Source organism: Phoenix dactylifera, unplaced genomic scaffold (genome assembly GCF_009389715.1).
Source record: "Phoenix dactylifera cultivar Barhee BC4 unplaced genomic scaffold, palm_55x_up_171113_PBpolish2nd_filt_p 000159F, whole genome shotgun sequence".
NCBI classification, from domain to species: Eukaryota; Viridiplantae; Streptophyta; class Magnoliopsida; order Arecales; family Arecaceae; genus Phoenix; species Phoenix dactylifera.
This window is the reverse complement of record NW_024067703.1, coordinates 14,518-27,130: the sequence shown is the minus strand read 5'-3', so window position 1 is coordinate 27,130 and position 12,613 is coordinate 14,518. Positions and strand designations below refer to the sequence as shown.

At 40.4% G+C, this 12,613-nt stretch overlaps 1 non-coding gene across 1 annotated transcript; it reads right to left on the bottom strand.

Annotated features, from left to right (window-relative positions):
- Positions 1 to 911: 911 nt before the first annotated feature.
- Positions 912 to 1,017, bottom strand: LOC120104990. The gene has a single exon (XR_005507390.1). It is a non-coding gene; the product is annotated as a small nucleolar RNA R71 (small nucleolar RNA).
- Positions 1,018 to 12,613: the final 11,596 nt, after the last annotated feature.

Genomic DNA, 12,613 nt, shown 5'->3' with positions numbered 1-12,613 from the left:
TTTCATCACCGGACTCTTGCCCAACTTAGGTGAACTCAATCTCACATAGTGTCATCTTTAATTAAAATCAATTAGACGTTGGCTCCTAGGGACATTCGAGCTCAATAGGACGAAGATCACCGAAAGTTGCACCAATTTCGCTCTGTGGCTTAGTTGATGTCTAGGCAAGCTTTGTCCCTATAAGGGAGACAGTTCATCTGTTCGAGGCAAGTGGGTTTTAAGTGGGACCTTTGCGAACGCATCGTGACCCCTCCACTTACCTGGGAGCTTACCTGGTCAACTCGGTTCATTAGACCGGATTGGAGGCTTAGGTGCCCTCTTCAAACCAGTTAGGAGCTGTCTAGTGATTTTAGGACAAAGACTAGGATTGATATGCTTTTCTCTTTTATTGCATGCTTGATTGATCGAGTACTAGTGTATGCACGGTAGTCGTTCTAGAGTACAAAACCTATTACCTTTTGACCTTGAAATAGAACGAACCCTTAGGAACATTCGAGCTAAGATCAAAACATTAGGATCATCCCCACCTCTTAAGATGGCTGAAGAACAACCCAAACTCCTGAGGGAATATTTTACTCCCACTATTTACACTTCCCCATCTTGCATTCGATTACCTGAGGTAGCAGCTGTACAATATGAAATAAAGTCTAGTGTGATCCAAATGCTTCCATCTTTTTATGGGCTCACCAATGAAGATCCATATAAACACCTAGATGAATTCCTTGAGATTTGCACCACTGTCAAGATTCAGAATTTCACTGATGATGCTCTGAAACTTAGATTATTCCCCTTCTCCCTTAAAGATAGAGCCAAGCAATGGTTGAATTCTTTAGAAGCCAACTCGATTCATTCCTGGGGTCAAATGCAACAAGAATTCTTAAAAAAATACTTTTCCATAGGAAGAACGAACCAGTTTAGACGTGCTATCACAAGCTTCTCCCAAACTGAGGGAGAAGAATTTCATGAAACTTGGGAGAGATTTCGGGACCTAATCCGTAAATGCCCACATCATCAAATACCTAAGTGGCAGCTAGTGCAATGCTTCTATGACGGATTGACTGAACAAAACCGTCAGATGATTGATGCCGCATGTGGGGGGACATTCATGCTTCAAAATGAGCATGAAGCATGGAAATTATTTGAAAATCTAAATGAAAACTCCCTCCACCATGCTTCATGTTCTCGTCAAGCACCCCCGAGTTCTCAAAGAAAAGGGACAATTTGTGAAATAAGTCATTCTATGGACCTGTCTAGCAAGGTAGATGCATTGTCCCATAAGATTGACCAACTGATGATAGGTGGGCATTACATGAACTCTTCCCAAGCACAAGTGTGTACTATTTGTTCTAGCCCATCCCACCCTATTCATGAGTGCCCCTCAGCACCCCAATATCCCGAACTCGCGCAAGAACACATCAATGCTGCTCAAACACAGCCCAGACCGGGTAATGACCCATTTTCCAATACATATAATCCGGGATGGCGAAATCATCCAAACTTTTCTTGGAAGCAGCAAGCTTCGAACACAGCCCAACCCTATTCCCAAAATTTTCAAAATTCTCAGAATTTTCAAACCCAACAAAATATTCATCCCTACCGTCCCTCAACTCAATTTCAACACATTCTTCCTCCACCCCAAAGAAACACAGCCTTTGAGGAGAAAGTGTTGAACGCCCTTCAAGGTTTGGAAACCATTACACAATTAGTGCACTCTCATACGCAATCAATCGCCAAGCTAGAATCCCAAATGGGTCAACTAGCTAATGCACTAAACAAGCGAGAGGAAGGAAAGCTTCCAAGCCAACCACTAAGTAATCCTAGGGGACAATACATGGCTCAAGAAAATCAACTAAATGCAATTCATCATGAACAAGCCAATGCTTTGACTACCCTAAGGAATGGACGTGTAGTAGACAATAAGATTGGGGAGGACAACAATAAGGAAGATGAAGAAGAGGATAGAAATGTGTCAAATGAAAAACCTTCTTCTTCTTCTTCACCTAGTCCACCTTCTGCCAAAACTCATATCCCAAAGGCCCCATATCCTGAAGCTCTTACTTCACCCTCTCCATTTGGCAAAAAGGAAACTTCATTAGAAGAGATGATGGAGGTCTTCAAACAAGTTAAAATCAACCTCCCACTCCTTGATGCCATCAGACAAGTTCCCTCCTATGCCAAATTTCTCAAAGACCTTTGTACACAAAAGCGAAAATCTAGGACACATGTGCCTAAAAAGGTCTTTCTAACTGAGCAAGTGAGTTCTATTCTCCAACACAACACCCCTCCAAAATTCAAAGATCCTGGTGCTCCCACCATCTCCTGTGTCTTAGGAAATAATTTCATTGATCGAGCACTCTTAGATCTAGGGGCAAGTGTCAACCTTTTACCTTATTCAGTTTATGAGAAACTTGGTTTAGGTGAGTTAAAACCAACCTCGGTATCCCTTCAATTGGCTGATCGATCTGTAAAAACACCACGTGGGATAATTGAAGATGTTCTTGTCAAGGTAGATAAATTCTATTTTCCAGTAGATTTCATTGTCCTTGATATGGAACATGAGCCCAATCCTAATAAACAAATCCCTGTGATCCTTGGGCGGCCCTTTTTAGCAACAGCCAATGCATGCATCAATTGTAGAACAGGGGTAATGAACATATCATTTGGGAACATGAAGGTAAAATTAAATGTGTTCAATGCGGCCGACCAACCCGCAAGGGAAATTGAGTGTTATATGATAGACAAAATAGATGACCTCATAGAAGGAGATGCAAAAACTATCTCACTATGTCTGGCTGAAGACAATAAACTTAGCGCTTGTTGGGAGGCAACCCAATTCTCTTAGATTATTTCTTAACATTGAGGACAATGTTAGGTTTAGGTTTGGGGGTATTCATCTTGATTTTCATCCCAAAAAAAAAAAAATAAAATAAAAATAAAAATAAAAAAATAAAAAAAATATAAAAAAATAAAAAAATAAAAAAATAAAAAAATAAAAAAATAAAATAAAAAATAAAAAATAATAATAATAAAATCATTTTTTAAAAAAGAAAAAAAATAAAAAATAAAAATATTTTTTTTATGTGTTTATTTTCATTTTTTATAAAATAATAAAAAAATTATTAAAAAAAAGTTTTTGTTAAAAAAAATTCTAATTTATATACATTTATGCGAGAATGATAAACACACAAGGTATATAAAATCTAAAAAGCCCAATGACTAGTGGGAAGTAATACAAATTTAAGTTCTTTTTATTAAGTCTCTCTTAGGGAGTTGTAAGCTAATTAATACTTTGGAATTTCACTACACACTGGCCGACTCTTCTAAGGTCTAGGCTCGACATTATGTTGAGAGTATGGTAGCAACCTTGGACCCTGATGAATCATACTTATCTAGTCCAAAAAAAAAAAAAAAAAAATCATCAATAATAATGGATTTAGTCAGGAACATCGAAAAGGGCTACCTATTGTCAAAGGTCAAGTGGGCTTGTGATGGGACTCCGAGCATAAGTCCGTAGGGGAGTCTTGATGCCCGACACCTTATGCCAACTGGTGTGAGAGTTGTCGACTGATTGCTCGTTACACGGAGAAATCACCACAAGAGTAAAAGTGCACAATTTATATATCTTTCTTAAAAAAGAAAAGAAAAAAAAGGAAAAAATGCTGTATTGACCGAAAAGACAATAGTGTGAAAGCCGTCATTGTAAAAATTCAAGTAAACTGGAATATTACAGATAAAGCCCGTGAGGTACTAAAGTAAACATCCACAACTCTCGAAATCCTGCAGATAAGATGATTTTGAATCAGTGAGTAGGTTCCTTCGACTAATCCTTGGAAACTACTGGTATTAGCAATATTTTGGAGATCCGAACTCTTAGCTTGGGTACGGTCCAGATTTTACCGAGCACTCCAGTATAAATAAGTCTTACAACTCCCTAAAAAGAAACTTAATGACTTTAACTTAGATTGCATACTAATCTAGAATTTGGGCTGACTTAGTATATAAAACCGTGTGTGCTTTGAAATTCTTATCATTTATGTATCTTAAATTAGATTTTAATTAAAAAAAAAAGTTTTTTTTTTCCTAGCTAGTATGCACTTGGAATTTGAAGTTTCATCAATCGAATTAAAAAAAAAAAAAAAAAACAACAACAACAACAAATTAATCATAACAATAAATGATATTGAAGTTTGTGGGTATCTTCACTGGAAACCCTCACGAGACTATAACTCGTCCACTAAGGTAACCTAGGGGTTTAAAGCCTTGTTACATATGGTAAATGTAACCGCGATGCCTGCGAAAGTGAGTTAGAATTCTTCTTTAATTTTGCTCGAGGACTAGCAAAACATAGGTTTGGGGGTGTGATAAGTGCTTAATAATTTATAATTTAGTTATCTTTCCATAGCACTTATCAATGTTTTTAAACTGATAAATACATATTTTACCATGAAATTGAATAAACATTGAATTAAATTTAAATTATGGTAAGAGGTAAATAATTCTTTTCTCAAAACAGACTCTAAACTTGTCTCTCTCCTGGTTATAATCTTTCATGAAAACATATAAGGAGGAGATTGTGTTGACCCGATTTGGTAACCTAATGGAGTTTTAATCAAGCTAAGGCTATAATTAAATGGGTTTTGGTCCTAATTAGATTGAAAGCTATAATTAATTATTTTTGTATGGGGAAAATGTTTGATTAATGTTATTAAGTCACGGTCCTGTTTTTAGTTTTATCGAGTCCGGTCTGAAGCAGTTTAGCAATAATTGAATTTAAATAACATTGGGCTCGAGATCAAGTTCAAGCAAATTAAAGATCATAACCTACCTCAAATCCAAAGCCAATTCCCAAACCAATCCTATTCCTTTCCCGCGACCACTATCCAAGCAATCCAACGGTTCAGAAACTCCCGTCTCCGCATCACATTTCCAAACTAAGCAAAATAGAGTAGATCCTTGTTTTAAATTTATATATGCCCATTTTCATGTCAAAATAAAGCAAGAAAAATAATTTTTCCCAAAAATTACCGGAATCACTGTTCAGGTGAACAGTATTCCGAGGTAACACTGTTCATATGAACAGTGTTCCGTGAAAAACACTGTTCATATGAACAGTGTTAAAAAAAAATATATAATATATAAGCCACTGTTTATCTTCTTCCTCCCTCCTTGCATCAGGGCCGTCCACCTTCCTCCCGTCGATCCCGCGTCGTGCCCACCGCGTTCATGCCATCTCCTCTTCCGGATTCCCAGCTCCTCCGCCATCAACCACGTGCGGCATCTCCTCTTCCGGATTTCCAGCTCCACGCCGTGACCAGCGCCTCCGCACGGCTGCCATTCCGAGCAACCGAGACAGCATCGCATCCCAGCGTATCACGCCATGGATCCGATCACTTTCTTCTTCCGCTTCCCCCCCAGCATCCTGTTTCTCCGCCATCAACCGGTGCAGCCTCTCTTCCCAGCTCCTCCGCCATCAAATCTCTGTGATTCAGCCTTCTCCGCGATCATCGTCTGCCCAGCCGTCCGTGATCGGCTCGTCCAGCTCCATTGATCCGGCCATCTGCATTCAACCCGGCGCTCCACGGATCATGCTTTCCTCCCGAGATCCAGCCATTCGCCATTTTCGTCCGCAAGCTGCCCTCCAGCATCACGCCCCGAAATTAGCCGCCCGTGATCTCTTCTCCCTTCCTGAATGAGCACACTGGATGACTATAAAAGAGGGAGAGCTCGGTTGAGAAGAAGAGAAAGAGGGGAGAACCCCTGTTTCGGTGAAGAAGAAGAAGAAGAAAGCCGAGAGAAAGAAATAAAAAAAAAGAAGAGAGAGGGGAGGAAAGAGAAGAGTTTGTGTTATTCTGGGAAGAATGAGAGGTGAAGGCTTTCATTTGAAGATGGAAGGACATCCGGCCACCATGCGCGGCTGAACACCTAGTCTAGGGCTGGATGAAGCCCTAGCAATGTAACAGGGCATTGTAGTTCTTACTCTTTTAATCTTTTTGGAGTTTGTTTAAATTCTCATTCTCAATGAAAAATTATTTTATGATGTTTAAACCTTGAGCATGCCATTTACTATTCATGTTGCTAAAGTAGTCTAAGATGATCCATGCCTAGGAAGATGAGATGTGCTACACCCTAGATTAGCATACTTAGGTAGACACTTCATGCTATACCGAAGATGGATCTTCCTAAAACTCTTTATGCTTTTATTTTATAAGGCTTGTAGCCAAAATTGCATGCCTCTCCAAAAGATAAGATTAAGAACACAATCCTTGATGCAATGCTATGTGGTGGATTCCAAACCCTAGATCTATTTACTTTGATAAAATTTCAATCCGTACTCATAGTTTGATTTAGTTAAATCAAGTTAGCAAATCCTTCTTGTTGATTTATTTTTAAAAGAAAAATAACTTATTCTTCAATCCCTGTGGACCGACACCCGTAATCACTATCCTACAGGATACGTGCTATTGCGTGGTTTATTTTTGAAATTGAAATAACCGATCACTTGAGGCTTGTTATTTGGTTAGTATATCTTATACATCAATCATGAACCAAATTGCAATTCAAATAGTTGATCTTAAGAGCCTCTAATTTAATGAAAAAGGGGAAGAATAATGATTTTCTTGAGTATCTCTTAGAAAACCTATTTTTGGAATTCACTAATGAGTTCTTATTGGCTTGTTCTTTAGAACTTCAATTTCGTGCCAATCCATTATTATGTGTACCAAAATGTGCTTCTTTTTAAAGGAATAAAGTCTTTAAAAGAGCTTTAAAAGAATCTTCAAAGCCTTGAATTTTATGTATGCTCTAAGATATATCATAAATTGCATGAATTCATGTTTTGGTGTTTATGCCACAATATTTTTACATCATAAAAGAACTTTGCAATCATACTTAATATATTGCTCTTATACTCTGAAAATTAGTTAAATTGCTCTCATGTTGTTAAAATACTTAATATATTGGGCAAAAGATCTTAAATGAACAAGCTTTCATACTTATTATTGAAGAGAGATTAGATTTTCATTCGTGCTTTCCTTGAATATCATTTGTGGTACTTCTTGAATTAACTTAAGAAAGATTCCACCTACACTTGATTTGAAAACTATCTTTGGAATCACATTCGATGTGTTCTCCTCTGAAATTATCTTAATTGGCTCTGGTCTATGCTCATTAATCTTTTTCTAACATTATTGCCTTGAGTTATATGATTCATATTCTTGCAATAATTTGACATGCAAATCAGAGTACAATAAGAAAAAGAAATATTTGAGTATTCTTATCTTTGTGCTTAATGTTTCACTATCTTTTTGATGTTGTCAAAAAGAGGGAGAAATATCTAAGTATATGCTCATAATGCTTTATGTGTTGATTATGTTAAGTTGATTAAATCTAAAGCATTATCATGAAGTATATTTTAAAGATATATATTTTCTACTTCAAACAACTTAGCTATGCATTACTTCTAGAACACAATATATTTTATATTGCATATACTCCAAGTTTTGTCATCATCAAAAAGGGGGAGACTGATGACCCAAAGATTGATTTAAAGATTGATTTTGATGATCACAAAACCTTGAAGTATAAATACTAATGTTTGTGTTGCAAGAAGAAAGATAATTTGTTTTGCAAGGAACATAGCAAGTTGGAAAAATACAAGAAGGCCTCCAAAGCTCTCAAGAAAAGTTGGAAGAAAGCTACACTTTATTGGCCCAAGTTTCAAGTTCAAATGATTCAAGTTAGAAGAGCAAATTCAAAGAAAAATTCAAAAGAATAGTCCTCGAGTCGACTCCTGGAAGTTTAGAGTCGACTCTGGCACTCTAGAGTTTCAAGAAACAGTGCTCGAGTCGACTCCGATACTCTACGAGTCGACTCCGACTGAGAGCAAACAAAAAGACAGAGAGTTGATTTTCAGCGCTACAGTGCTCGAGTCGACTCCTACTTCAGCGCTACAGTGCTCGAGTCGACTCCTACTTCAGCGCTACAGTGCTCGAGTCGACTCCTACTTCAGTGCTACAGTGCTCGAGTCGACTCCTACTTCAGCGCTACAGTGCGGAGTCGACTCCCAGCTACAGTGTCGACAGACTACTATTCACAAGTGACTCCTGTTTCAGCGGAGTCGACTCCTACTTCAGCCGAGTCGACTCCAGCACACTGGGAGGCATAACGGCTAGTTTTTTCTTGATTCCAACGGCTCTATTTTTGTCTCTAACGGCTAGATTTTTGTTTCCACTCCCTCTAAAGCTATAAAATCAAGAGGAGAGCTAGGAAAGAAGGGATGGAAGTGGGAGAGAACATTTAGGGAAGAGATTTCAAAGAGATTACAAGGGAAATCTCCCAAAAGCACAAAAGGACCATTCAAAGTAAAGAGAGAGAAGAAGAACATCCAAATGAATCCCAAAGCTTCCTCTCCAACTGTGTGCTGCCTCGGTGATCCTCTACTTCATGCAAAATTAGAAGAGGGTCAAGTAAAGAAGAAGCCGAGTTCCTTCATCTACAAATTTGTTTGAGGGCTTCTTCTCTTTACTTTACTTGTTTATATTTGCTATATTTGCTTATTTGAGAAGCTTGTATTTGATTTAAACTCTTGTTCTAATATCTTGTAACTTGATTCAATCAAGGGATTGAATCAAGGGGTTAAGGTTTGTTGATGAGCCAAAGGGAAAACCAACATTGTAAGGTTGTGGTTGGTGAGCCTTTGGGAAAACCAACTGGGTTGATTGTGAACTCGGAAAACAATCGTTGTAAGGTTGTGGTTGGTGATCCTTTGGGAAAACCAACTGGGTTTGATTGTCAACCCGGAAAAACAATCGGTTGGTTCTAGTCGGTGAGCCTGTGAAAACCGACCGAGTTCGTTGTGATCTCGCAAAACAACAAGTTGGGTTGTGAGCTTGTAAAACAACCGGCTATAATCTGAGGGATTATAGTGAAATTCCCAAGAGGTCTTGGGGAGTGGATGTAGGTGCTGGGGTGCACCGAACCACTATACATCTTTGTGTTTGTGATGCCTTATCTCGTGTATTTCATGCCTTACATTCGTACTTGATTATGTAATATCTCTAGCTTTGTTTTCTATAGATTTATAAGTGATTGTTTAGAATTTGCTTAGCTTCCTCTCCATTCTTATCATACACATAGATTAAAATTGATCATACAACTATAAGTTAATTTTAGATCAATTGCACCCTAAAGCCATAGTATAATTGCTCTGGCTTAATTTTCCACTACTTTACTTGTAATTGCCTAGAGCTTAATTAAATAACATCTTATCATTCCGCTGCATTCAATTCAAAGTAAAAATTAGAAAACATGATTTTTAGAAAACCCAATTCACCCCCCCTCTTGGGTTGTCACCTTGGGCAACAAGAAGGATGCCAGACCAAGGAAGCTTCTTACTTCATGAATGTTGCAGGGTATAGACCACTCTCGAATGGCTTTAACCTTTTCTGGATCGGCAGAAACTCCCTTGGCTGAAACTATAAACCCGAGGAAAGGAACTTGTGGCTCGACAAAGAAGCACTTCTTCAAGTTGACATATAGCTTTTCTGATTTGAGAGTGCGAAGCACTTGGCGAAGATGTTGTTGATGCTACACAGCTACGACTGAAGATCAAAATGTCATCAAAATAAACAACCACAAAGCGCCCAATGTACGATTTCAGCACTTGATTCATAATCCGCATGAAAGTACTTGGCGCATTGGAGAGACCAAAGGGCATAACCATCCATTCATAGAGGCCATCCTTGGTCTTAAATGTTGTCTTCCACTCATTTCCAAGTCTGATTCTGATCTGGTGGTAGCCACTTCGAAGGTCCAATTTGGAGAAGATGGTGGCTCCATGCAACAGATCCAGCATGTCATCAAGCCGCGGGATCGAGAAACGGTACTTCACTATAATCTTCTTGATTGCTCTGTTGTCCACGCATATTCTCCATGAACCATCCTTCTTGGGAGTAAGTAGAGCTGGGACAGCACATGGGCTGAGGCTCTCTCGGATGAATCCTTTGTCCAAAAGTTCTTGGACTTGGCGGTGAATCTCCTCATGTTCTCTAGGATTCAGCCGGTATGCGGGAAGATTCGATAAGCTTGAACCGAGCACCAAATCTATGGCATGTTGGATGTCTTTCATCGGTGGAAGCTCCTTGGGAAGGTCTTCAGGGGTTACATCAGAAAAATCATCCAATATAGACTTGAAATCAGAAGGAACAGCTCTGAAATTTCAGCCCCAACTTTCCTGGACACTAGCGCATATATGACTCCAACCTCTCGGCTACAAGCTTCAAACTTTCTCATGGTTAAAACCCATTGGATTATCAGAATTTCAGAGATAAAATCAGTGATCTGAAGAGGTTTTAACACAACTCTTTTGTTGGTACAATATAGAGAATAATAATTGGATCGTCCGTCATACTCGACACTACGATCATACAACCATGGTCTTCCTAGAAGATGATGGCATGCTTTCATGGGCAGAACATCGCACCATACTTCATCTCGAAAGTCCTTACCAAGTGAAAAACTGATCAAGCATCTTTGCTTAACAGGGATGGAGGAGTCTTCGATCCAACTTACCTGATACGGCTTTGGATGCGGTACCAGTTTCAGATTCAGCTTCTTCAGCACTCCTTCAGATATGATGTTCAGGCAGCTTCCATTGTTGATGATGAGATTTAGAGACTTGTTGGCATGCTCGACGCAAGTGTGGAAGATACTGGTGCGCTTCCAATCTTCCTCCACGTTCTCCTCCTGTTTGCAGCCTGTAAGAACGTGCCGTACGACGCACATGGGCAGATCTGACACTTCTAGTTCCACCGCAGGAGCTTCTGCATCATGTTCTTTGTTCCCTTCATTTTCCTCTTCATCAGCAGGCTGAGAGGGAGGAATAACTTCAGAGGGTCCTATGATCTCATCCTCCTCACATACCAACGCAAAACGTTGGTCTCAGTTAGGACAAACAACGGCGAAATGGCCTCGCCCACCGCATTTGTAGCATTCAACAGGATTCTTCCCTTACGGCGTGGATTGTGGCATAGGTTCTTTACCCTTTTCATTAGCCCTGGGAGCACCTCTTTCCTGATACATGCTTTGATTAGTAGAGGTTTCAGATCTGAAAGCAGGGGCATTACCTCGAGGGAAAGGAACTCCTCGGTTGGTGCTGAGCTCGGAAAACCGTCGTGCAACTGGCGCTTGCGCAGGGCGTTTTTGTCGTAGCTGCGTTTCAACTCGAATGGCGAGTTGGTATGCCTCCTCTAGGCTGAAGATGCACGTCGTCATTAGCTTCCTCTTGATGTCATCCCTCAGCCCGGATCGGTACCGAGTTAGGGACTGTCGCTCCGTCTCCGTAAGGTGCTGCGGATCATCAACTCATGGAATCGGGCCGTATACTCCTCTACGAAAGAGCTTCCTTGACGAAGCCTCAGAAGTTCTTCGAAGAGTGTCTCCTCATAATCGAGAGGAAGAAACTTCTCCTTCAGACAAAGTTTCATCTCCTCCCAATCATTGATAGGAGGCTGTTGGAGTCGATGAAGCTTCTCTTCAATGCTATGCCACCATACATGCTTGGCCCTTAAGCTTTATCTTAACGAATCGCACCTTGGTTTCATTGGATATGCTGAACCACTCGAAGTAGTCTTCGAGAGACATCAACCAATCCTGAAAGTGGGTTGGGTCCATGCTTCCACTGTAATCAGCAACTTCTACACGAACCCACTTCATGGCATCATCGACATCATTGTGCTCCCGTTGATGTTGATGAATATAGGGGTTCCTGAAATTATTCTCTATACGAAGAATATTTGGAGGGGGCATCCGCTGACCCCTAGGTGGCCTTTGGGATGATAGACCCCTGGGGGAGAAGGTTTCAATGTCGGGGTCTCCTCCAAATGGCGCTTCTGGATTTTCAGGATGTGCAGGAATGCCATGGTCATCGTCAAGATTGTTTTGCTTGGGGAAGAGACGATTCCAAACAACTTCCATCTTCTGATTCAAAGCCGCCATTTGCTGGATGAGCTCGGCCATCATCTCAGCACGTTGTCGTTCATTGTTGTATGGGCGACCACTTCTGGTACTCATGGCGACAAAGATTCGCTCTGATATCAATTTGGCACAGGGGCGGAAGGAGACTGCGGAGGATTTTCTTTGCTGTGTCAGACTTGGGGTCGACTCGTGATAAACTGGGGTCGACTCGAGATAGATCGGGGTCGACTCATTACAGGCTGGAATCGACTCTCTCTGAGGATCCAGAGAACGGGTTCTTCTGTTGTTCAGTTGGGATCGACTCAAGGATCCTTGGGGTCGACTCGAGCAGGGTTGGAATCAACTCGAGTGCTGGAGGGGTTGACTCGCTGGGCGTATCAAGGAACGAACTCTCGGTTGTTCCAGACGGGTCGACCTGAGAAGCTCGGGAGGTCGACTTGGGTCGACTTTGGAGTTGACTCGATGAAGCTGGAGTCGACTCGAGTTGAACAGATTAGGCAGAGTTGGTGATGGAGGATAGAAGCATTTTACCGTAGTTGCATCAGTAATATGAGGGATCCTGTTAATAAAAAAATGCGACAAGAAAATAAAAAAAATGTGCAGAAATAAGCTACGAGAATTGGATTGCCTCCCAACAAGC